This window comes from Gopherus flavomarginatus (assembly GCF_025201925.1).
Source record: "Gopherus flavomarginatus isolate rGopFla2 chromosome 13 unlocalized genomic scaffold, rGopFla2.mat.asm SUPER_13_unloc_1, whole genome shotgun sequence".
In the NCBI taxonomy this organism is placed as follows: domain Eukaryota; kingdom Metazoa; phylum Chordata; order Testudines; family Testudinidae; genus Gopherus; species Gopherus flavomarginatus.
The window spans coordinates 3,254,246-3,280,056 of NW_026114609.1; the positions used below are offsets into that span (position 1 = coordinate 3,254,246).

Below are 25,811 nucleotides of genomic sequence, written 5' to 3' on the forward strand. Positions count from 1 at the left end.
AAATTAGTGGATTTAAATGTGAGGAGGACCTGGAATTACTTTAAGTCCACAGCTGCGGAGACTGTCGGAAGCCTGCATCCCGAGAAAGGGGAAAAGAACCGTGGGCAGGATTGCAGGCCAAACTGGATGAGCAAGCAACTCAGAGAAGGGATTAGGACAAAAGCAGAAAGCTTACAGGGAGTGGAAGGAAGGCAGGATCAGTAAAGAAAGCTACCTTGCTGAGTCAGAACATGTAGGGATAAAGTGAGGAAGGCTAAAAGCCGCATTGAACTGGAACTTGCAAAGGGAATCAAAACCAATATTAAAAGGTTCTACAGCCACATAAATAAGAAGAAAACAAAGAAAGAAGAAGTGGGGCCGCTATACACTGAGGATGGAATGGAGGTTAAGGATAACCTAGGCATGGCCCAACATCTAAACAAGTACTTTGCCTCGGTTTTTAATAAGACTAGTGAGGAACCTTGCGATGATGGAGGGATGATAAACGGGAATGTGGATATGGAAGTGGATATTACTGCAACTGAGTAGAGGCCGTACTTGAACAGCTCGATGGTCGAAGTCGGAGGGCCCGGACAATCTCCACCGAGGATATTAAAGGAACTGGCGCGTGAAAATTGCCAGCCCGTTAGCGAGAATTTTTAAGCAATCGATAATCTCGGGGTGTTGTGCCGTATGACTGGAGGATTGCTAATGTAGTTCCTATTTTTAAGAAAGGGAAAAAGAGTGATCCGGGTAATTATAGGCCTGTTAGCTTGACGTCTGTAGTATGTAAGGTCTTGGAAAAAATTTTAAGAGAGAAAGTAGTTAAGGACATAGAGGTCAATGGTAATTGGGACGAATTGCAACACGGATTTACTAAAGGTAGATCGTGCCAAACCAATCTGATCTCCTTCTTTGAGAAGGTGACGGATTACTTAGATAAAGGAAATGCGGTAGATATAATTTACCTAGATTTCAGTAAGGCGTTCGACACGGTTTCCGCACGGGGAGCTGTTAGTTAAATTGGAAAAGCTGGGAGTGAATATGAAAGTTGTAAGGTGGATAAGGAACTGTTAAGGGGAGACTCCAGAGGGTCGTATTGAAAGGTGAACTGTCGGACTGGAAGGAGGTCACCAGTGGAGTCCCTCAAGGATCGGTTTTGGGACCGATCTTATTTAACCTTTTTATTACTGACCTGGCACAAAGAGCGGGAATGTGCTAATAAAGTTCGCGGATGACACGAAGCTGGGGGGTATTGCTAACACGGAGAAGGACAGGGATACTATTCAAGAAGATCTGAACCACCTTGTAAACTGGAGTAATAGAAATAGGATGAAATACAATAGTGAAAAGTGCAAGGTCATGCATTTAGGAATTAATAATAAGAATTTTGGATATACGTTGGGGGCGCATCAGTTGGAAGCGACGGAGGAAGAGAAGGACCTTGGGTACTGGTTGATAGCAGGATGACTATGAGTCGCCAATGTGATACGGCTGTAAAAAAGCAAATGCGATTTTGGGATGCATCAGGCGGGGTATTTCCTGCAAGGATAAGGAGGAGTTAGTACCGTTGTATACGGCGTTGGTGAGACCCCATCTGGAATACTGTGTGCAGTTCTGGTGTCCCATGTTCAAGAAGGATGAATTCAAACTGGAACAGGTTCAGAGACGGGCTACGAGGATGATCCGAGGAATGGAAAAACTGCCTTATGAAAGGAGACTCAAAGAGCTTGGCTTGTTTAGCCTGGCCAAAAGAAGGCTGAGGGGGGATATGCTCGCCCTATATAAATATATCAAGGGGGTTAACGTTAGGGAGGGAGAGGAATTATTTAAGTTTAGTACTAATGTAGCCACGAGGACGAATGGGTATAAACTGGATATTAGGAAGTTTAGACTTGAAATTAGACGAAGGTTTCTGACCATTAGGGGAGTGAAGTTCTGGAATAGCCTTCCGAGGGAAGTAGTAGGGGCAAAAGACTTTCCTGGCTTTAAGACAAAGCTTGATAAGTATATGGAGGGGATGTTATGATAAGATCGTTAATTTGGGCAATTGATCTTGAATTACCACCAGACAGGTCTGCTCAATGGTCTGCGGGGAGATGTTGCATGCGATGGGTACTGAGTTGCTGCGGAGAACTCCTTCTTGGGTGCTGGCTGGTGACTCTTGCCCACATGCTCAGGGTTTAGCTGATCGCCATATTTGGGGTCGGGAAGGAATTTTCCTCCAGGGCGGATTGGCAGGTGCCCTGGAGGTTTTTCGCCTTCCTGCAGCGTGGGGCACGGGTCGCTTGCTGGTGGTGTCTCTGCAGCTTGAGGTCTTCAAACCATTTTTGAGGATTTCAATAACTCGGTCCTGGGATAGGGGTTGTATAAAATTGGATGGGTGGGGTTCTGTGGCCTGCCTTGTGCAGGAGGTCAGACTAGATGATCAGATTGGTCCCTTCTGACCTATGAGTCTATGAGTCTATGAGAACAGAAGGTTGGGCTGGACAGAGGCGGCAGGTTTGTATAATTTTTGCTGGTGCCCAGAATGAGACCAAGTCCTGACCCCCTCCCCACACACACCTGCCTAAGGCTCTGGGAGGGAGTTTGGGTGTGGGAGGGAGAGGGGCTGCGCTCTGGGAGAGAGTTTGGGTGCAGGGTCGGGCTCAGTCAGGGGGTTGAGGTGCAGGAGGGTGTGCAAGGAGCAGGGTCCTGGAAGGAGTTTGGGTGCAGGTGTGGGGCCTGAGTTGGGGCAGGGGGTTGGCGGTACAAGAGAGGATGAAGGGTGCAGCATTTACCTCAGGCATCTCTGAAAGCAACCCGCACCCCCTTCTGGCAGCAGTCGCTAAGCAGGAGGTCCGGGGGCATCTCTGAGCACTGCTGCCCACAGACTCCAGCCCTGCAGCTCCCATTGCCACAGTTGGCTCTGGGGCGGGAACGCATGTGGCATGTGGAGACCCCCACACACAGTTGTTCTTCCCGCAGATGGGGGGCAGCAGGGGATCTCCCCTGTTTGGAGGAATCTCTCTGGGCCCTATCGTTAGGTCTCCATCCTTTCTGCCCCTAACCACGCACACCCTCCCCTCCCCATTATCAATGTTTTAGAGTGACCCCTCCCTCCGTTTGTAGGATACAGACTCTCTGTGACAGAGACTGACTGCGGCTCCTCTCTGCATGGCCCCAGTGGGGAAGGAAAGAGACTAGGGGGGCGGGGGACATGGGCAGAAGGAGTCAAATGGGCTAAACCAGAATAGAGGAGATTTTCTTCCTGTTAAAACGTACTGGAGTCTCATCACTGAAAAGCCGCATCTTGAATTAGGTTTGAACCAGCTGCTTTTCAATTACCAGGCAAAGGTGTGAACCACAGAGACTGGGAACTGCCTGCTTCCCAAATCCATCTAAACAGCATCTGCAGTGGTGCAATTGGTTAGTGCAGAAGGGCAAGCTGCTGGGATTATAAATTCAGGCCTTATCTGGAGCCCTGGATTCTGTTCCCCATGTACTTTCCCCAGCTTGTTCCTCTTACCTGTGTAGTTTGCTTTGCATAATTCCCATGGAAAGTGCCCTGCTAGGAAAAGGAGAGTAAGTTCCAAAATGTGGCAGTAGGTGCACAGCTTGGAAACATCCCCCCTGTGCTGCCATTAGTTGCAGGAGATTGTTCACTGGCAGGGCAAATTGATTTCTCTGCTGCTGAGAAAGCTACCAGGACAGGTCTGTGGGCACCAGAGTTCCCTGCTTCTTCCAGCACACCCCTGGCTCCTTCCCTGCCCCATCACCAATGTAGGAGGGTCCTATATGCCCGGAGCCTAAAGCTTTACCGAGTCTTCTTAGTGCAGTTGACAGCGTATCAGTCTCATAGTCCAAAGTCATGAGTTCAAGCCTCAGAGGTAATAATGGCTTCTGTTCCCTGGTTCAGGTTTTCCAAAGGAAATCAGAGAAAAGAAACTAGAGGAGAGTGGTTTCTAGACACCCTCCCAGCCATCTAACACACACACACGCACATAGAGACTTTTCTATGGCATTATCTTTTCCTTCTCTGTGCCATTTGTATTCTCCATAGAGCAAAATAAAACAAAAACAGGCAAGTCCAAGCCTAATACAGTATGAAACTCAATACAGATCAAGTCTCACCCTCAGAGATCTTCCAATACGCTTCTTTTGCAGACTAGACTTATTTCTTGTCTGATCACAATCTTTTCACCAGTATAGTCCTTGTTCCAGCTCAAGGTAGCTAGGGGATTTCTCATGACTGCAGCCACCTTTCTTCCGTTCCATCCCTTATACAGCTTTGCTACAAGGCAGGAATCTTTTGTCTCTCTCCTGGGGAAAAGCCCCAGGTTTAAGACGGATTCCTGTACCAGGTGACATGGTCACATGTCCTGTGAGACCCCAAGCCTTCATTCTTCCTGACCTGACTCACAGATAGTGCAGGACAGAGCCATCTCCAGTCAATTGTCCTAGTTAATGGGAGCCATCAAGAGTCCAAACCACTATTAATGGCCCACACTTTGCCTCATTACAATAGTACCTCAGAGTTATATTTCATATTTCTAGTTTCAGATACAGGAATGATCGGTTCATACAAATAGGATGAACACACGCAGTAGATTATAAGCTTTGTAATGATACCTTACAAGAGACCTTTTGCATGAAGCATATTTCAGTTACTTTATATTCACACTCATTAGCATATTTTCATAAAATCCTATGGAGTGCAACATCACAGCAGGGAAAGAATTTTACTGCGGCACCTGGGAGCAGTTGAGTTTCATGTTCAGGCTGTGGTATGAGTTCCTCCAGGTTTCTCGTAAGCACACAGGGACCTTAGCAGGTCCTCTCGATACAGGAATGGCCCAGATACGCTAAAGTGATGGGAATTGCATTTTCCTTTTTTATTTTTGTATTTCCAATGACATTTCTGTATAACTGTGTTTTCTCCTGGATTTGATATTTAGCTAAAGAAAGAATAAGGCCTCAGGGCGCCAGATGGAGGAGCAGGCTGGGGCTAGGACTGCTAAGAAAGCAAGAGTAGCAAGTTTTCTGTATTGTTTCCTGCCCTCCTTTTCATGACTAATTTCTCTTCTGCATGAAATTTGCATTTGTACATGTGAGCCTGTTCAGTTCAGTTGGTAGAGCATCAGGCTTTTAATCTGAGGGTCTACGGTTCAGGTCAGTGAAAAAGACAGTTCTCCCTGTAATACCTTCCAAGATCTTCAGAAGGCATCTTTTGAGGATGCTCCTTTACTTCAGCTTCTCCTTTTCAGGACTTGGCCTTTCCTAGGAAGGGCCATGTATTGCCTAGGACTGAAGGGGCAACTTCCTCACATGCCCACTGGCCTCTCAGTCTGGATTAAGAAAGGCCTCTGTGAGCTGCAGCAAACTGCTGCATGACAACTTGGTGAGAAATGCAGGGTTGCCCACACAGGGTCATCCTCATCAGAACTCAGCAGAGGTCTGGGGGTTCCCTATTGGTCCCATTGTGTAAGGGCCAGCACTCAGGATTTTGAATCCTGCAATCTGAGTTGAAGTCTCAGTGGGTTCTGAGAGCAATTCCTGTGGCACCTAACCCTACTGGGTCTTCCAAGGCTCTGTCTTGCTTTCTCAAAGCCATGAAAGTCTGTCTTTTGCTCGCTAGCTGTTGTGACTTGAGCACAAGAGGGGATGTTTGATCCAGAAGCCTGGTTGTGCATGGAGTCCTGTAGATAGGGATGCGAGCTGCATTTCCTCTGAGTCCTGAAGCTGGGCTGCAGCCTGGCCTGGGAGGCAGCCCTATTGGTTGACCTACTGGCCCAAAGTCACTTGGGCAGTGTTGGTGTCCCCAGGAATGCTGAAGAGCCTAAGGGAGGGAGGCTCAATACTTCTCCCTATCAGTCAGGGTGGAAAAGGAGGGCTGCAAGAGTGGACAGGTTGATGAGCTGGGCCTTCTACCATTCGGTTGGGGATGAGGTGGGGAACGCGAACTGGGAGAAGCGGTTGTTGGCCTGTGAGGAAAGGTTCAGCCAATGGCATAAGTGGACCTTGTCATTAGCCTACAAAGCTGTGATGCTCAAGACCTATCTTTTGGCTGTGGGGAATTTCCTCAGCCATGTGTTTCCCTCTGCTCCATGAGTGCTACAGAGACTGAACACCATGGCCTTCCACTTCCTGTGGGGCAATAGGACGTCCCTCCCTAGTCAGGAGACATGTGGCTTTTCTGCCATATTAGAAGGGGGCTGGGTTTGGTGGGCTTTGAAGCCTTGTACGGCTCTACTTTTTTGTGTTTCAATTTTCAGTGGTGGCTGAGCTGGAAGGCAGGTCAGGCCCAAGGGAAATGGTGGGGCAACCACAAAGAACGCAACTGACTCTTCCGATATGGTTGTACTATTTTTGCCCCACTGGGAGTAGCTCCGGGTATGGGATGGCTGATGATGAGGGAAGGGGGAGGCCCCCCCTCTAGTGTTCTTCTACTCTCACCTTACACCCTACAGGATTTTCAGTGGGTGGCTAGGTGGAAGGTGCTTGTAGGATGGCTTCATCCGCAACAGTGGCTGCCCTCACAGAAGCGGCAGCCACAGCAGCTAGGCCCCTCCACCTCCTTGGCTCAATCTGAACAGAGGTCAATGTACCACTGGGTGAGACAGGCCAATTTTAGGGAACTTCCTCTGAAGGTGAGCAACTGTCCCCAGAACTTACTGACAGGCACTTTAAAGTATTTGCAAATGTGCATGGCCGGTATGTGCAGAGCAAAGGCTGCCCAGGGGCACTGCGTCAGGCTCTGGCACTGCTTGAGACAATGGACCATCTTCAGCCACCAGGTAACCCAGGATCTAAGGCAGGAATGGGGTGAGGAAGCAAGTCAAGCTGAGCAAGGCAGCCAAAATTCATCTTGCCTTCGTGGGCGCTCACAATGATGCCATTTTTGTGTGCCAGGGCAGACAAAAAACATCCCAGACAGAGAAGCAGCAGGCCAAAAAAGCAGCAGGGGTATTCTGTCTGCTATCCAAGACCCATAAACCTGGAAATCCTGGATGCCCCATCATTTCAGGCAGTGGCACCCTAACAGCAGGATAGTCTGGCTGTGTAGACTCCCTCCTCAGGCCCTATGCTATCAGCACTCCCAGCTGTCTTCGAGATGCCACTGACTTCTTCAGGAAACTACAATCCATTGGTGATCTTCCAGAAAACTCCATCCTGGCCAGTATGGAGGTAGAAGCCCTCTTCACCAACATTCCACACAAAGATGGACTACAAGCTGTCAGGAACAGTATCCCCGATAATGTCACGGCAAACCTGGTGGCTGAACTTTGTGACTTTGTCCTCACCCACAACTATTTCACATTTGGGGACAATGTATACCTTCAAGTCAGCGGCACTGCTATAGGTACTCGCATTGCCACATAGCTTGCCAACATTTTTATGGCTGACTTAGAACAACACTTCCTCAGCTCTCATCCCCTAATGCCTCCACTCTACTTGCCCTACACTGATGACATCTTCATCATCTCGACTCATGGAAAAGAAAACTCTTGAGGAATTCCACCATGATTTCAACAATTTCCATCCCACCTACAAGGTCAGCCTGGACCAGTCCACACAAGAGATCCACTTCCTGGACACTACTGTGCTAATAAGCAATGGTCACATAAACACCACCCTATACTGGAAACATACTGACCGCTATACTTACCTACGTGCCTCCAGCTTTCACCCAGACCACATCACACAATCCATTGTCTACAACCAAGCTCAAGATACAACCACATTTGCTCCAACCCCTCAGACAGAGACAAACACCTACAAGATCTCTATCAAGCGTTCTTACAAGTACACTACCCACCTGCTGAAGTGAAGAAACAGATTGACAGAGCCAGAAGAGTACCCAGAAGTCACCTAGTACAGGACAGGTCCAAGGAAGAAAGTAATACAACCCACTACCCATCACCTTCAGTCCCCAACTAAAACCTCTCCAGTGCATCATCAAGGATTTACAACCTATCTTGAAGGATGATCCCTCACTATCACAGATCTTGGGAGACGGGCCAGTCCTTCCTTACAAACAGCCCCCAACCTGAAGCAAATACTTACCAGCAACCAAAACACATAAACACTAACCCAGGAACCTATCCTTGCAACAAAGCCCGTTGCCAACTCTGTCCACATATCTATTCAGGGGACACCATCATAGGACCTAATCACATCAGCCACACTATCAGAGGCTCATTCACCTGCATATCTACCAATGGGATATATGCCGTCATGTGCTAGCAATGCCTCTATGCCATGTACATTGGCCAAACCAGGACAGTCTCAACATAAAAGCATAAAAGGAAACAAATCAAAACATCAAGAATTATAACATTCAAAAAACCAGTCGGAGAAACACTTCAATCTTCCTGGTAACTTGATTACAGACCTAGAAGTCACAATATTACAACAAAAAAACCTTCAACAACAGACTCCCACGAGAGACTGCTGAATTGGAATTAAGTTGCAGAGTGGACACCATTAAATTAGGCTTGAATAAAGCCTGGGAGTGGATGGGTTATTACACAAAGTAAAACTATTCCTCATGTTTATTTGTCCCCTACTGTACTCACACCTTCCTGTCAACTGTTGGAAATAGGCCATCCGATTACACTGCAAAAGGTTTTTTCTCCTGCTGAAATAGCTCATCTTAACTGCTCACTCTTGTTATAGTGTGTATGGCAACATCCATTTTTTCATGTTCTCTGTGTGTGTGTGTGTGTGTGTGTGTGTGTATCTAATCTATATCTCTTCTGCTGTATTTTCCACTGCATGTATCCGATGAAGTGGGTTTTAGCCCATGAAATCTTATGCTCAAATACATTTGTTAGTCTCTAAGGTGCCACAATTACTCCTTGTTCTTTTTGAAGATAAATTAATGGAGGTTAAGTCATGAATGGCTATTAGCCAGGATGGGTAAGGAATGGTATCCCTAGCCTCTGTTTGTCAGAGGGTGGAGATGGACGGCAGGAGAGAGATCACTGATCATTACCTGTTAGGTTCAGTCCCTCTGGGGCATGTTGCATTGGCCACTGTCGGCAGATAGGATATGGGGTTGGATGGACCTTTGGTCTGACCCAGTATGGCCATTCTTATGAAGGGAGGAGCAGAAACATTGCAACAGAGTTTCTGTAGTGTAGTGGCTATCATGTTGCTGACATGCAAATAGTCCTGGTTTAAAACCAGGCAGAAACATGATGGCTTCCTTTTCCCAGCTCCTACTGGCCTGTCCTGTATGCTCAATAGGTGGTGTTATACTCCCTCCTCCTGCTTTTGTCTCCTCTCCCTCTCTGAATACCTGTGAAGTGGTTTTCCCCCTCCCTCTCCTGGAATGCTTGTGGGAATGAATGGCTGCTGGTTGAAGAGCAGAAGAAGAGCTTCCAGTAGACAAGGTGTCTGGGACTCTAATTAGGCAGCACTCACACACCCAGAGCATGGACACTGCCCAGAGTGGAGCGTGACCAACCAGATGCAGCCAAGTCATCTCTAGTCGCAGGCCATTAGGTGCAGGTCCTAAAAGGAGAAGGGGCCATGTGCTCAGGAGTCACTCACAAGCTTGTACCTCCAGTGAATGAAATTGGCCTGGATTGCTGCCAGTGGTCTCTGCATTGTATTTCATTGTGCCTCCGAAAGACTTACCTTCATCGCACCGTCCATAGCTGCACTGTGGGACACTTACCTTGCAGAATCCTGACATCTCCAGTGCTGTGCCTGTCCTGAGAGCATGAGTATGCAAGTGTGAGTGTGACACCCCCACTTCTTCTTTTGAACGTAGCTGTCGTAAAATAAACCTGCTGCTTTCTGCCAAACTCTGGTGGGTCATTCGTCCTCCCTACGCTTACTAGCGGCCCAATTTTGGGTAACAGCTGCGGTAAGCTCAACCCCAGCAGGACAGAGGGTGGTAAAATGATCTGGGAAAAAGCTTAGCATCAGCAGGTGAAAGCTAGAGGACCTTGGCCAGTCACCTTTTGAAGCCTTGTGGCTTGTCTCCTCTGCCCTTCGAGGTTGGCCTATGGCGACCAGCTCTTCCTGCTGGCTTCCTTTGTGTGACTTGCCAAAGGAGGGAGTGAGGCAGGAATGGGGCAAAAGAGGAAAGTCTAGTGAGGAAGGCAGGGCAGAAGCTAAGCCCATTTGTTCTGCAAAGCCTGAAAAGCCTGGGGAAGTGTGGTTGGCTGCTGGGAGGTAGAATCCTGTGCCTACCTCTTGGCTTCCCAGGGATGGCTACTTGCATCCCAGGAGAAGAAGGATGGTTCTGGGGTGAAAGGAAAACAAGCAAGGCTCTGGGAGGAAATTTGGGTGTGGGATGCAGGCTCTGTGCTGGGGGAGCGGGTTGAGGTACAAGAGGGGTGGCGCTTATCCCGGGCACTGCAGCTCCCAAAGTGACTGGTACACACAACCTAGGTGCAGGAGCAGGTCCTAGGTGGGCCGTGCCAGGGGGTCTCTGTGTGCCGCTGCCTGCAGGCTCTGCCCCCAGAGCTCCCATTGGCTGCAGTTCCTGGCCAGTGGGGGCTGCGGAGTTGTACTCGGGGCAGGGGTAGTCAATGGAGACACTCCCCCCGCCCCAGGGGATGCCGGGACATGCTGGCCATTTCTGGGAGTGACACGGAGGGACGGAGGCAGAGTGGGCAGGGAGCCACCTTAGTGCTGCTGGCACATCTCTGCACACCCATTAGGGGAGGGGGGCAGAGGTCATCCATGTGCTGCCTGGGGTAGGGGCAGTGCACAGAGCTGCCTCCCCTCCCGGGTCTATTACAGGAGGGGAGGGGGGTCTTTGGCCTGTAAGGTGCAGCAGGACGGACTAGATGTCACATTGGTCCTTTCTGACCTTAAAGGCTCTGAGTCTAAAAGTGAGAGGGAAGTAAAGGAAGTTTTTTTAAAAAAACCAAACATTGTAATACCAGGATAACTCCAACGACTTATTGTCTAGTCCCACCCCTTTCTTCCTCCATTGTGTGTTGAATGACCTGCAGAACATTGATTCTCTCATTCCATTGCTAAACTGATACAATGTGACTGAAATTAAACTAATTCCAGCAGAGAAAACATCACATCATTGCACTGGCTAGGACTCAAACCCCAATCAATTACTTGGAAGAAAGCTATGCTCACACTATACCACCAATGCATCTGGTGGAAAGTGGCACTTATGCTTGCCCAATGAGGCTAGACAAGCATTGAGGAGATTTTCTGCCCATTAAAATGAACTGGATTCTCATAACTAAAAAAAACCACCTCCATCTTCACTTGAGTTTGAACCATCAGCCTTTCAGTTAGCCACAAAAGTTGTTAATCACAGGGTATGTCTACACTATGGGATTATTCGATTTCACAGAAACCAGTTTTTGGAAACAGATTGTATAAAGTCGAGTGCACGCGGACACACTAAGCACATTAGTTCAGCGGTGTGCGGTCCATATACCGAGGCAGTGTCAATTTCCGGAGAGTTGCACTGTGGGTAGCTATCCCATAGCTATCCCGTAGTTTCTGCAGTCTCTCCCACCCATTGGAATTCTGGGTTGAGATCCCAGTGCCTGATGGGGCAAAAAACAGTGTCGTGGGTGATTCTGGGTAAATGTTATCACTCAGTCCTCCCTCCGTGAAAGCAATGGCAGACAATCATTTCACATCCTTTTCCCGGATTGCCTGGGCAGGCGCCATAGCATGACAACCATTGAGCCCTTTCAGCCTTTTTTCACCGTCACCGTATGACTACTGGATTGTGCTGACAGACACGGTACTGCAGCACTACACAGCAGCATCCCCTTGCCTTTTGCAAGTTAGCAAAAGATGGTTACCAGCCATACCGTCCTGTCTGCTGCTTTGCAAGTTGACAATGACAATTACCAGTTATACTGTACCATCTGCTGCTGTCATGGGTGCTCTGGCCGGCCTCGGTGAAGTTGGCCAGGGGCACATGGACAAAAATGGGAATGACTCCCCAGGTCATTCCCTTCTTTGAGTTTTGTCTAAAGGGAGAGTCACTCCTGTCTAGACTATCAGGCAAGTCTACTAAAGAACCAGAGAGTCAAACGGCCACTCTGGGTCAGAGCCCCAGACATCCGCAGAAATGATGAGCTGCATGCCATTCTAGTGAGTGCCCCTGCAACAACCCCACCCGTTGCTTCCCTCCTCCCCCACCCCTCCTGGGCTACTGTGGCAGTGATCCCCCTGTTGTGTGATGAAGTAATAAAGAATGCAGGAATTTGAAACAACACTGACTTTATTGCCTCTGCAAGCAGAGCTCAAAGGGGGCCAATAAAGCTGAATTGCAGCCACACTACACCCTAATCCGACATAGCAAATACTGATTCAGTGCTACTCCCCTCGTCGGGGAGGAGGACAGATATCGGTATTAAGAGCCTTTATATCGATATAAAGGGCTTTGTTGTTGTGGACGGGTGCAGGGTTCATGCAATTAATGCTGCTAAATTAGATATAAACTTGTAGTGTTGACCAGGCCAGAGAGATCAGCAGGTTTTCCCTACTGTTTCCCTCTTGTTTTCTTGACTAGTTCTTCTCTGCACCAAGTTGCTCTTCTTCTTTGTGAGTCTGGAAAGCTCAGTTGGCAGAGCATCAGGCTTTTAACTTGAGGATCCAGGGTTCAAGTCCATTGTCAGGTGGTAAACTAGTTTCCAAGATCTAAACTGTCTCTCTGGAGTCTCTTTGATGTAACATTTTCTCTTCAGGATTTTCCCTTTCCTCAGAAGGTCCTTTTTGTGTGTGGGTTTGAAGGGGCAACTTCCTGACAGCCCCTCTGTCCTTGCAGCCTGGAGAATAAAGGCCTCTGGGCATATAGCATGTTCCTTCCCTGCACACACACACACATACAAACACATAGAATATCCCTAGGAATTAGAATCAATGCTGCTTTTCCCTTTCCTGCTGGATCCCCAAATGACGATGCTCTTCAGCATAAACCCATGTCCCCTCTTTTCCCCGTGCCCCTCAGTCCCAAACTTCAGTCCCCTCCTATGCACACTGCTTCTCACTCCCAATCAGAGCCTACTCCTCTTCACCCTTCTCCTCTGTCCCTACCCACAGCCCCCTCAATCCCAACCCACAGCCCCCTCCTATTCCTAGTGCCCGTCAATCCCAAACCACGGCTCCCTCCTTCCCTCCAGCAGCAGGTGCTTCAGACCCCCCTCAGGAAAATTTTCTTGCAAGGTTTCGTGTATGAGTTTGCATGTGGATTTTACAGTATGTTGGAAATATGTTGGATTGCTTGCTGAAATGATCACTTTTGCTTGGTGGTGGATTCCCAGTCTCCTTGTTATTGGGGCAGGAGAAATAAAACGTTGTTATCCTTGTTGTGTAAATTGAGGGCAGCACAACTCTGCTCGGCAGACCTCGACTGAGGGACTCAAGCTCAGTTCAATAGCACTTGCTAGGCAGGGGACAGGGGTTCAAAAGCCAAATGGGCCAGTGCCTGGGTCCTAATACTAAATTTAGGGGTTAGATCAGTGTTAGGACAGGGTGGCCGTGGAGGGAGGAGTGAGAACATAGTGAGAATAGTGCCTTCTTATTTTCCCCACTTTCCACCCAGGATGGCAGGTGAACTCTACAGAGGCATCTCTGGGCTTGCACTGACTAAGGACGACAGCTGTGAGTGAGGTGCAGAGAGGGGATGGCTCATGTTAAAGGACTTTTGATTGCTGGGCTTATGAACCGTAGGGAGAAGGACACTGCCCAGCTTTATTTGGGGGGTGGGTCTTTTCCTCGTGGTTTATGTTTATGCGTTGGGGCTGCTGACATGACTTCTGCTAACCCTGGGCTTACATTGCAATGTAGACATACCCTGAGAGGGCATCTATAACGTAATAATAGCAGTGTGGCCCGGCTGGCCTGGATCATCTGACTTGGACTCCTGGGGCTCAGGTTTGTGAGGCTAAAAACTGCAGTGTAGACATTTAGGCTCAGACTGGAGCCCAGGTTCGGAGACCCTCACCCCTTGTGGGGTGTTGGAGGCTGGGCTCAAGCCCAAGTGTCTATACAGTAATTTTATAACCCTGCAGCACAAACCCCACAAGCCTGAATCAACTGACCCAGGGTTTCAGAATAGTGACTTGGGTGTGTTTATGACAGTGCAGACATAATACTACGTTATGTCCACGCTGCAATGAAACATCCAGGGCTGTCCAATGCCAGCTCAGGCTCCCGAGGCTTTGGCCATGGGGTGGTAAATTTGCAGTGTAGATGTCTCAGCTCAGGCTCAATACTGGGCTCTGGGCCCCCTCAAAGTTGGGAGGGAGTTTTTGCAAGCAAAAAAGGTAAAACCGCAATGAAGTATTACCCTGGACTCAATGGCATTTCTCCATTAGTCTGTCTGCTTTGAGGCAGGGACAATAGCATATCCTGCTGCATTCATTATTTCATAGAGTGGTTTAGGAATTTCATTCTCAGACACTGGGTACAAAGCAGGACTCAACCCTCTGCATAAACTAGGTGAACTGCCCACAGATTTTGGCAGCCACAATGAGCATTTGGTGTGAGAGCTCAGACCTGCCCCTGTCCCAGAGGGAGGGGGTCATCCATGAGGGGACTGGACCACTGACCTACCAGCTCCAAACTCCCAAACGTTCAGTAACTCTGTTATCACTGCCTGTGTGTGTAATTTAAACCATAAGAAAACCCCACACTGGGCTAGACCAAAGGTCCTTCTGACAACAGCCAAGAGCAGGTGCCCCAAAAACCACTCAACAGGGCACCACTGGCAGTTATTATCCCTGCCTCAAAAGCAGACAGACCAACGGAGAACTGCCATGAGTCCAGAGTAATACTTCCCTGCGGTTTTACCATTTCCACTTGCTAAACTCCCTCCCAGCCTTCTGGACTCCTAGACCTATCCTAGTGTTATGTCTACACTACGATTAAAACACTCAGGTCACCTGTCTCAAAGCCCAGGTCAGCTGACTCAGGGTTATGGGACTTGGACTGCAAGACTATAAAATTACAGTGCAGACATATGGACTTGAACCCAACCTCTGAGACCCCACGAGGGGTGAGGGTTTCTGAACCCAGGCTTCAGTGTGAACACAAATATCTGCACCACTGTTTTAGCCTCTCAGCTTTAGCTCCATGAGCCCAAGTCAGATGACCCAGGCCAGCCATGCTGCCATCTTTATCCGGGAGAGATGGATTCTAAGGGTACGTTCCCATTGCAATGGAAGCCCAGGTGTGGCACGCTGTGCTCAAAGCAGCACCCTGCAAACCCCATATTTACCACTCTCATATAGTGATGATACGTTTTGAACAAAGTCTGCCTGGTGAGGTATCATTTCAAAAATCTTGAACTGTTCATCTGTTGAACCTTAATGTCTTCTTGCATTGTATGTGCTCTCACTGGTTTGGGAAGTTATGAAGTTTGCTCTGTGTGCATTACAGAAATATGTTATGAGGTTGGGAAATGCCCCCCACCAGCCTTTCAGGTGCAAAAATGGAGGAGCCAGACTAGCTGCTGGCCCATTAAAGGTGGCTACAGTCCCAAGGACTATCCCAGGAACTGGGTACAATGCAGACTTTGCCGAGATAACACAGCAACAATGGACACTGCTTGACTCACATCATAGCAAAAGAGCTTTCTAGAAAGTTGGAAGAAACTATGAAAGAGGGGACGAGACATCATGACTTGGCAAATCTCCCCCACAAATCAACAGCTGGAAACACACCTGGATGACAAAACTGATTCATAAATCAGAAGATAATAATAATAATACATTCATACCAAAGTCCCCAAATAACTAGTACTGGTTTTTCAGCCGAAAATTTTCAGTTTGGGAATTTTGTTTTTCCCAGTCAGACCTTGCCAAAGGGAGCAGGGAGAAAATGTTTGAGTTGCCTCCTTCAGAACAGCTTAGCCTAGGACACTCTAGCTGTGGGTCACTGTCATGGCCTTGCTGAGAACTGGGGTATTTTAATAATTTGGGGAGGTCTCAGGGTGTTTGGGGGAGATTTTGAGGCTGTTACCTTTTGAGATAAAAACTAAGACATACAGGACTAGAGAATTTTTTTTTTTTTTAGAAATCTGAGATTTAGACATTTTATTTAAAGCAAGGGGGTTTCTGAGCAGGCTTTTGTTTGATCTGTCAGGTACCAAAGGGGTAGAGGGCTGTCTAGAAAGGAGGAATGAAGACTAAATGCATCAGATGAGGATGGGATTTGAACCCATGCATGCAAAGCACAATGGATTAGCAGTCCATCACCTTAACCACTCGACCACCTCATCTGAGATTTCAGGAAATGGACAGGATGAGAAATCTAAGGCCAGCAGAGATAGGGACACAGGTGTTTTTAAATACTAAGCGGAAGCAGGGGCTGAATGAGCTCCCCCCTCACACCTACTGACCAGCTGTGGAAAGGCTTCAGGAAGAAACTGTGTTTGCATAGACACACCTACTCTGCCTAGGTATGCAGCATGATGAGGCCGCTTCCCCAAAATGACCAGTTGTGGCTGGTGGTGGTTACAAATCACTTTAGCACTGAGTGGTATGAAATGTTATTATCCTTCCTGCATGAGTGAAGGACAGCAGAACATACTTAGTCGGTCCTGATGGGTGAGGAATAGCTTTTATTGGACTGCATAGAAGTGATTCAGAACGTCACCCTAAAGCAGTGGTCCCCAAACATTTCACACTGTGCCCTCTTATCCATGGCTGTGGGCCCTCGGAGCCACAGTTGAAAACTGGGGCTGGGAGTGGGGTGTTGCTTGCTGAAGAGAGGGGTGCAGACAGGGTTAAGAGGGTCGAGGCCGAGCTGGCAGTCAGGGGCCCAGGCTGAGGGTGAGGTTGGAAAAGAGCTGGGACAGAGTCGGGCTGACTGGTGCTCCCTCCATGGGGGCTGGCTCAGCCCCTGAGGTGCCCCTATGAATCTTCCTCTTTGTTCCCCTAGGAGTCATGCCCCACATTTTGGGGACCACTGAACCCTACACGTTAAGCAGGGGCTAGTGATGGCAAAGCCCAGGGAAAGGGAGAACAAGTGCAGGGGCCCCAGCACTGGAACTAGGCCCCCTCACTTCTGTCTGTGGCTCTGCCCCCGGCCACACCTTCCACCCACGGCCCCATCCACTATGTCACCTCTGTTCCACCACTTCCCCCACTAGCCCCACCTTGTCACTCCTTTACTCCTGCCCCGCTGTGGCCCCAAGACCAGAGAAGCTCTGTGCCCCTCCTGCAGCCCCCGGGCCGTATCACGGAGTGAGAGATCCTCCAGACCTGGGGCTGACATGGGGGAGACTTTTCCAGGGGCCACCTAATTTCTCCAGGGCCCCTAGTCATGGGCTCCACTGCCTCTTGGTGACACAAGGTTTGGGGAGGCTGAGCCCCCCCAAGCCTCCATTATGTGCTGCCCAGGCTATCGCTGCTCAGTGTGTGGCCAGTCTCTCTGTGTTCTCTACTGTTTGTGCTGGGGAACCTGGCTGGCATTAGGGGTGGGGCCCTCCGGCAGCCACCCCGGACTTCAGGGGGTCAAAGGGCACCGTGTGCCAGTGCAAAGGTGCTCACTGCTCTCCCCTGCCCCAGTGCTCCTCCATGGCCCCATAGGGGGTTGGGGGAGAGGAGCAACACTATGTGCTCCATGCCTCCTGGTCACTTTCCCCACCTGGGCTGTGCTGTGAGGGGAGCATCAGAAGCTGCTGCTCTCTGCCCTTCCCTTATGCAGCCTGGCAGAGGAAAGTGACCCGGATGCAGGGAACTGAGATGATGTCGCTTCTTGCCCCCGCACCCCACCCCCGCAGCTCCTAGGGGTGTCCGGAGGTGCAGCTTTCCAGGGAGGGGCGGGCAGCAATGCGAGCTGCTCCATGCACACAGGTCACTGTCCCCACGTGGGTGCAGGACGGGGTGCAGGGGTTAGGGGTGAAGGGGGTGCAGCAGTGGGGCAATGGCTGGTAGCACAGGAAGGGAGTGTGGGACTTAAGGGCAAAGGGGACACAGTGTAGGGGTTAGGGCACAGGAGGGGGCAGGAGTATGGGTGAAGGAGGTGCAAGGGTTGGGAGTGCAGGAGCTGGGGGGAAAGGGGGAGGGGATCGTCCAGGGGCAGTGGGGAAGTGCTAAAGTACAAGTTTTGCCCAGGGCGCCATTTCCCCTAACGCTGATCCTTGAGAACATTTCTTGCTGGGAGGGGGAGGGGAGAGAGATGAAGCATTTTCTCTCTGTTTCTTTCGTCTCCATTTTCTGCTCCTTCCTTCAATTACAGAAACCTCCCTTGTGTTTCAGATTGTGCAGTGACACCCTCCCCACCCCAGGCCTCTGGAGCCTTTGGAGCAGAAAGATCCCAGGAGCTGAGGAGGAATCCAGGGGTGAGTAGCTGGCAAGAAGGAGTCCTAGCAGCTCTTCTGGGAGTGCAGGGGAGAAATGACTCCCCCCTTCTCTAGATTCTCCCTGTGGGGCTCTGGGGAGCAGGTAGGGTTCTATGATAAATTCCATCCAACACTTCCCTTTGATCCAAGTCAAAGGACTTCTCAGCTCTGCAGGTTCCCCTTGGCAGCACCAAACAAGGGAAGTTTTCCACTGCCCAGGAGACCCAGCCAGGGACTGATGTGCTGGAGATATGTTGGGAAAGGGATTGTCTGAATTTCCAAGGCAGGAAACAAACAATCTACAGTGACATAATCAACCACAAACATACTCTAACCATGCTCCAGCCAGTAGGGAAATGGGCAGGAATTCTTGCTGTTCAGCCAGGGCCACACGTACAGAGCTGCACAGCAGTGAGTGTGCTGGGGAAGCTGGTCTGAGCAAACAATTGGAAATGACCCTTCAGTGAGAACAGAACCAGAGTGTAGAAAGGTCCCCGTGTTAAGTGGTTGTGGCTAAGGGCTTAGGGAGCTGGGGTATGACACCATAGGGGTCTTTCTGTGGAGGGTTGATTTTTTGTCAGCTAGGGAAGGCTGGTGTGTGGTGTCTTCATGGCTGTACTTTCAGTGATGCAGGTTTCTCTACCCCATTGTTCCACGGTCATCCTACCAGATTGCCAGCTGCTTTTCAACTTCAGTGCGGAGACCGTTTGTGTGCGGGGAGAGACAGAGTGTGTGTTGAGGTAGGTAAGACCGGATCATTATTATCGCCACATGAAAGAGGGAGAAGCTAAGGCTGAGAAAGGAGAATTGACTTGTCTCAGGTTACACAGCCAGTCAGTGGCAGAGTTGGGAATAGGACCCAAGAACCCTGATTTTGAAAGTAATCATCAGATCTTGAATTTCATACATGGAATGACCTGAGTAAAGTGCTCTCACATGAGCTCAAGTCCAACAACAGTGCACAGTAATTATTCAGCAAGTATCTGAGGAGAACTGCAATGTTAGAGAGAATCACGAACTGCTCAGAGACCATTAATGCAGAGAAGCAGCAAAATTCTTCAAACATATGACTGGTTACGACTTATTTACTTGGTCGTAAAAGAGAAGAACAAGGACCTGAGTCTCCTCCCTGTCAATAACCCTCAGCTCAGCCAATCAGGGTAGAGACTGAGGATGAGAGGCTGAGAGTTCTCACTAAAGAGCCCAAAGGATGGCCAGGTCACAGGTGGGGATCACTGCCCGAGCACTATTTCAGTCCCACATTTTTGGGTGGACCTGGCTCCTGGTTTTGGGAGGGGAACAGGTGAAAGGACAAAAGAAGCAAGAGACAAAGAGAAAGAAGGAAGGGATGGATGGAGGAAAATGTGAAACAAAAAGGACAAACCCTAATGTCCCCAGTGATTCTAAGGGACAAAATCCCAGGTCCGGAATAAAATTCTGCCTCCTTAAGCCAGTGTTTTCCATGCTTAGAATTCAACTATCACCAGATGGATCAGACTGAACAGGTTTCAAACCTCGAGGAGGCTCTTACCTTCTCAACAGTGATGGCTGTTTTCTAGTAAAATCAGGCAAAGAGAAGGAGAAAACTCAAAAAAGGTTCCTTCTGACGCTCATGTCCGTGAACCCAAATACTCTCTCAGGTGTCAAAGAGAGACCTGGAGAAGGAGACTTGCTGAAGCAAAGCCACAGGGGTCTCTGAGGTTTCCCTGGCCCCTCGCTCCTGTCCTGCCTGCCTGATGTCAGCATCTCTCTGTGAAGTCACCACCTCCCCACCACCTTTGACCAATAGTCTGAGGTCCTGCAAAAGGCCTTTGTGATGTCACTGCCACATCCCTCGCTTGCTGTGCTAATGTCCTACCCCTGCCCAGACACTTTGGAGGTTTGAGCTACTCCCTGTGGATCACCCCACTCAAGGAGCGTTCGTTCTAGGCAACAAGCCGGCTAGACAGTAAAATATCAGATGCTGCTCCCAATGCTACACTCAGTTTTTCAGAAATTAGTAAACTTTATGGCCAGAAGAGACCATTAGAGCATTTAATGTGACCCCCTGCATATCACAGGCCTCCTGTATGACACAATAGCTACTTTTGGAGCAAACACATTCCACAAAGGCGTCTAGTCTTCATTGAATGACATCAGGAGATGGCGAATCCATCACTTTCCTTGGTAGCTTGTTCCTGTGGTGAATCATCCTCGCTGTTGAATATTTGTGTCTTAGTTGTAATATGAATTTGTCTCTTTTCACCTTCCAGCCACTGAGTCTTGTTATGCCTTTCTCTGCTAGATTAAAGAGCCTTTTAATACACAACCTTTTCTCTCCATTAAGACCCTTCAACATTTCAATGAAGTCACCTTTCAATCTTCTTTTGATAAGCTAAACAGGTTGAGCTTGTTCAATAACTCACTAGAAGGCATTTTTCTCCAGCCCTCAGAACATTTGTTGGCTCTTTGCTCATCAGACTCCTGAACTTCAACTGGATGTGGTTCTTGTTCTTCTGCACAACATAGCTCCTGGAGAAGAGGGATCTGCAAATGTACATTCATATGATACCTTTGTTTAATTGATGAAAACATAAACTAGACACTAAGAGGATTGGAACTGATTTCAGTTGATGGACAGCTTTGCTAGGTTTTTATGCATCTGGACAGCGAAATGTTGAGTGTTTACATTCATATCAAGCACTCCCATATCATGGAGCTTCTCAACATAATGGAGAATAGAAATGAAAATGTTTTCCTTTTTTAAAAAAAAAGAAAGAAGGTTATAAGAGAACACTGGGGTTGGAACGGAGGACCACTTGAGCTGCAGTCAAGCACACTACCACTGAGCTATATCCTCATCATGACAGGAGTACAGATTTGTGATCTCCAGGACTTTGAAGGACAAACCCTGCTTCATCGAGGTCCCAGACCATAGGTGGTTTTAAAAATGGGGTTTGATTAAACTTCTTAAATGTGGTAAACATCACAGCTTGCACACCCACCGATATAGTTCTCCCACTGACATAGCTGCCACCTCTTGGGGAAGTGGATTAAATACACGCACAGGAAAAGTCTCTCCCCTCAGCACAGAGCAGTTGTTCTCAAACTGAGTCAGGACCCCAAAGTGGGAAGTGACCCTGTTTTAATGGAGTTGCCAGGCTGGCATTAGACTTGTTGGTGCCTGGGGCTGAAGCCAAAAGTCTGAGCCCCACCACCCAGGGCTGAATCCCTCAAGCTCTGGTTTTGCCCTCCCCCAACTGGGGCAGGGCTCAGGCTTTGTCTGCTCTGCCTCTGCTCAGTGTGGAGGGGCTTGGTCCCTCTTTCCAGGCCCATGTAGTAAGGTTTTTTTCAGCAGAAGGGGGTTGCAGTGAAAGGAAGTTTGAGATACCCTGGCATAGAGCCTCTGAATATGTTTAGACTTGGCTCCCTGTGACACCACGGGTAATCAGACACTGAAAATTCAGCCATGGAGACACCACACACCAGCCTTGCCTAGCAGGAAAGAATCAAACCTCCACAGAGAGATGCCTGTTGTTTTTTAACCCATCTCCCTAAGCACTCAGCCACAACCACTTAACAAAGGGGTTTTTCTACACTATTATTCTGGTCTCACTGAAGGGTCATTTCCAATTGTTTGCTCAGAGCAGCATTAGGGAAAATGGTGCCCTGGGCAAAAAGGACTAGATATGTTCTGCTGCCCTTCACTCATGGAGGAAGGATAATAACACTTCATACCACTCAGTGCTAAAGTGATTTGTAACCCACCACCAGTCAAAACTGGTCATTTTGGGGGAAGCGGCCCCATCATGCTGCATACCTAGGCAGAGTAGGTGTGTCTATGCAAACACGATCTGTTCCTGAAGTCTTTCCCCCAGCTCCTCACTAGATGTGCGGGGAGAGCTCATTCAGCCCCTGCTTCTGCTTAGTACTTAAAAACTTCTTATTGTCCCTATCTCTGCTGGCTTTAGATTTCTCCTCCTGTCTCTTTCTTGACCACTCAGATGAGGTGGCCAAGTGGCTAAGGTGGTAAACTGCAAATCCATTGTGCTCTGTATGCATGGGTACAAATCCCATCCTCATCGGACGCATTCAGTCTTCACCCCTCCTTTGTAGACAACCATCTCCCCCTTTGGTAAAACAACAGATCAAAAAATGTTGCTTCTTGCAGACAAAAACCAACTCAGAACTCCCTTCCTTTAAATAAAATGTCTAAATCCCAGATTTCTTAAAAAAGAAAATTCTCTAGTGGTGTATTTCTTAGTTTTTATCTCAAAAGGTAATATCCTCATCATCTCCCGCGAACACCCTGGGACCTGCCCAAATTATTAAAATACTCTCAACCCGAGCAAGGCCAGAGCAGTCAACCAGAGCTAGTGTCTAGGCCAAGCTGTTCTGAAGGAGGCAACTCAAACATTTTCTCCCTGCTTCCCTTTGCAAAGTCTGACTGAGAAAACAAAATTCCCCAAACTGAAAATTTTCTGCCAAAAAACCAATACTAGTCTGTTTGGGGACTTTGGTTTGAAAGTGTTATTGTTATTATTCTATTCTGATTTCTGAATCAGTTCAGTTCAGTCTTTGCCCTCCAGGTGTGTTTCCAACCAATGCGAGAACACACAATCCAACAAGATATTAATGTTCAACAGATCAAGACTTTTGAAATGATACCCTTAGAATCCATCTCTCCTGGGATAAAGATGGCAGCATGGCTGGCCTGGGTCATCTGACTTGGGCTCATGGAGCTAAAGCTGAGCGGCTAAAAACTGTGGTGCAGATATTTGTGTTCACACTGAAGCCTGGGTTCAGAAATCCTTGCCCCTCATGAGGCCTCAGAGGTTGGGCTCAAGCCCATATGTCTGCAGTGTAATTTTATAGAGGTTGAGAGGGAGTTTAGCAAGTGGAAATGGTAAAACCACATTGAGGGGACTGGACCACTGACCTATCAGCTCTTAACACCCAAACTTTCAATAACTCTATTGTCAGGGCCTGTGAGTGTAATTTAAGCCATAGGTCCATCTAGCTCTGAATCTTGTCTTCTGACGGTAGCCAATACCATGTGCTCCAAAAGCCACTTCTTAAGTTACTACTGGGAGTTGAACCCAGGATCTTTGGTTTACAAAACAGGCGCTTTAACCATCTAAGCCATGGTACCTGCTGTTACTTAAAACACTCTATTTGCCCACACCTGACTCTGCCAATCCCCACTGGGCCCTGACAAGTGTTGCTCATGTTTGGATTCTGTAAAGCAGAGGAGAAGGTGAAGTTTTGCTCCCAAGGTGTGTGTGTGATTCTTTGGACATGTCTACACTACAATATTAGGTTTGGTGTAATTACATTACTTAGGCTGGCAATGCAGTTCTATCAACCTAATCCCAGTGCAGATAGATTGTCAGAACTTTCTGGAGCTATGAAAGAGGAGGGGCCCAGCCTCTGTAGCAGGAATGCAGGGCAGGTGAGTTTACGGCAGGCATTATGGGATACTGGTGGAGGCCAGTTATGGTGATATAATGACCAGCAGCATTTACACTGACAATTTGTCACTTCAGGTTTGCTGCACAAAGCTCTAGGCCTCTTGTCAAGGTGGTTTTCTTTTGTCAGCAAAACAGGGCAATTTTGAAGCCAGATGTATTGCAGTGTGTGCACCAGTCAAAATCTGCTGACCGAGGGAGCTTTGTGTGTTTTTTACACACCTGAGCAATATAATGATGCTGAAATAACTTTGTAGTGCAGACCTGGCCAAAGATTCACACACACACAAACTTGCAAGAAAAACCTCACCTCCTCCTCTGCTTTGCAGAATCCAAACACAAGCAAAGCTTTTCAGGCCCCAGTGGGGATGGCAGGGAGTCAGGTGTGGGCAGACACTGCTTTTTAGCCATAGGCATGCACCATGGCTTAGCTGGCTTAAAGCATCTGCCTTGTAAAAAGGAGATCTTGAGTTCAACTCTCAATGGTGCCTTGTTGATTAGCCTTTGGGGCGTCTAGTATTGGCTACTGTTAGAAGACAAAACACAGAGCTAGAGGGTCCTGTGGTCCAGCCCAGTATGGCTGTTTATATTATACTCACAGGCACTGATAACAGAATTACTGAAAGTTGGGAGTTAAGAGCTGATAGGTCAGTGTTCCAGCCTATCACAGATGACCCTTCTCCCTCTGGGACAGGGGCAGGTCTGGGCTCTCACACCAAATGCTCATTGTGGCTGCCAGAATCTGTGAGCGGCTCATTTAGTTTGCTCCAAGTCTTGAGTCCTGATTTGTGCACCATGTGTGAGAATGAAAATCCTAAACCGCCCTTTGAAATAACGAATGCAGCAGGATGTGCTATTGTCCCTGCCCCAAAGCAGACAGACCAATGGAGAAATGCCATTGAGTCCAGGGTAATACTCCACTGCCATTTTATCTTTTTTGCTTGCTAAACTCCCTCCCAACCTTGAGGGCTCCCAGAGCCCAATATTGAGCTTGAGCTGAGATGTCTACATTGCAAATTTACCACCCCATGGCCCTAGCCCTGGAAGCCTGCATGGGCACGGGACAGCCATGGGTCTTTCATTGCAGCGTGGACATAGCCTAGCATTATGTCTACACTGCCATTAACACACCTAAGTCACTATTCTCAAACACTGGGTCAGTTGATTCAGGCTTGTGGGGCTTGTGCTGCAGGGTTATAAAATTACAATGTAGACACTTGGGCTTCAGCCCAGCCTCGGAGACCCCAAGAGGGGTAAGGGTCTCTGAGCCTGGGCTCCAGCCTGAGTCCCAGGATCCCAAATCAGATCATCCAGGCCAGCCGAGCCACAGGGATTTTGTCACAGTACAGATGCCCTCTCAGGGTAAGTCTACATTGCAATGTAAGCCCAGGGTTAGCAGAAGTCATATCAGCAGCCCCAGCACATAAATGTAAACCATGAGGGAAAGACCCACCCCCAAATAAGCTGGGCAGTGTCCTTCCCCCTACAGTTCGTAAGTCCAGCAACCAAAAAGCCAGCACCCCGCACCCAAATTTCCTCCCAGAGCTTTGCTTGTCTTCCTTTCACCTAGAACCATCCTTCCTCTCCTGGGCTGCAAGTAGCCATCCCTGGGAAGCCAAGAGGTAGGCACAGGATTCTACCTCCCAGCAGCCAACCGCACCTCCCCAGGATTTGCAGAACGAATGGTGGAGCGCTACTAACCCCACTTAGCGACACTGAGGTGCTTAGCTTCTGCCCTGCTTTCCTCAGATCGACTTTCCTCTTTTGCCCCATTCCTGCCTCACTCCCTCCTTTGGCAAGTCACACAAAGGAGGCCAGCAGGAAGAGCCGGCTTCCATAGGCCAACCTCCCAGGGCAGAGGAGGCCAAGCCACAAGGCTTCAAAAGGTGACTGGCCCAGATTCTCCAGCTTTCCTGCGCTGATGCCAAGGCTTTTTCTCAGCTCATTTCACCACCTTCTGCCATGCGGGGGTTGGGGTTATCGCAAGGACAGGCCAGTGGCAACAGTAGGAGTGCCTTGCTGGACAGGTAGAAAAAGCAAACCCACTTGTTTCCAAACCAGATACCTTTTGCGTGTTAGGCAAATATGATAACCACTACACTACAGAAACT

The 25,811-nt window shown here is 48.7% G+C and overlaps 1 long non-coding RNA gene and 1 other non-coding gene across 2 annotated transcripts in view; one reads left to right on the plus strand and one right to left on the minus strand.

Moving 5' to 3' along the window:
* The window catches only part of LOC127040999 (uncharacterized), a 341,937-nt gene extending 323,684 nt beyond the window's left edge, over positions 1-18,253 (plus strand). Inside the window, exon 3 of the long non-coding RNA XR_007771577.1 lies at positions 18,171-18,253. This is a non-coding gene — a long non-coding RNA (uncharacterized LOC127040999). The remainder of the gene's footprint in view (positions 1-18,170) is intronic.
* On the minus strand, positions 16,105-16,186 carry TRNAS-GCU (transfer RNA serine (anticodon GCU)). The gene has a single exon. It is a non-coding gene; the product is annotated as a tRNA-Ser (tRNA).
* Positions 18,254-25,811: the final 7,558 nt, after the last annotated feature.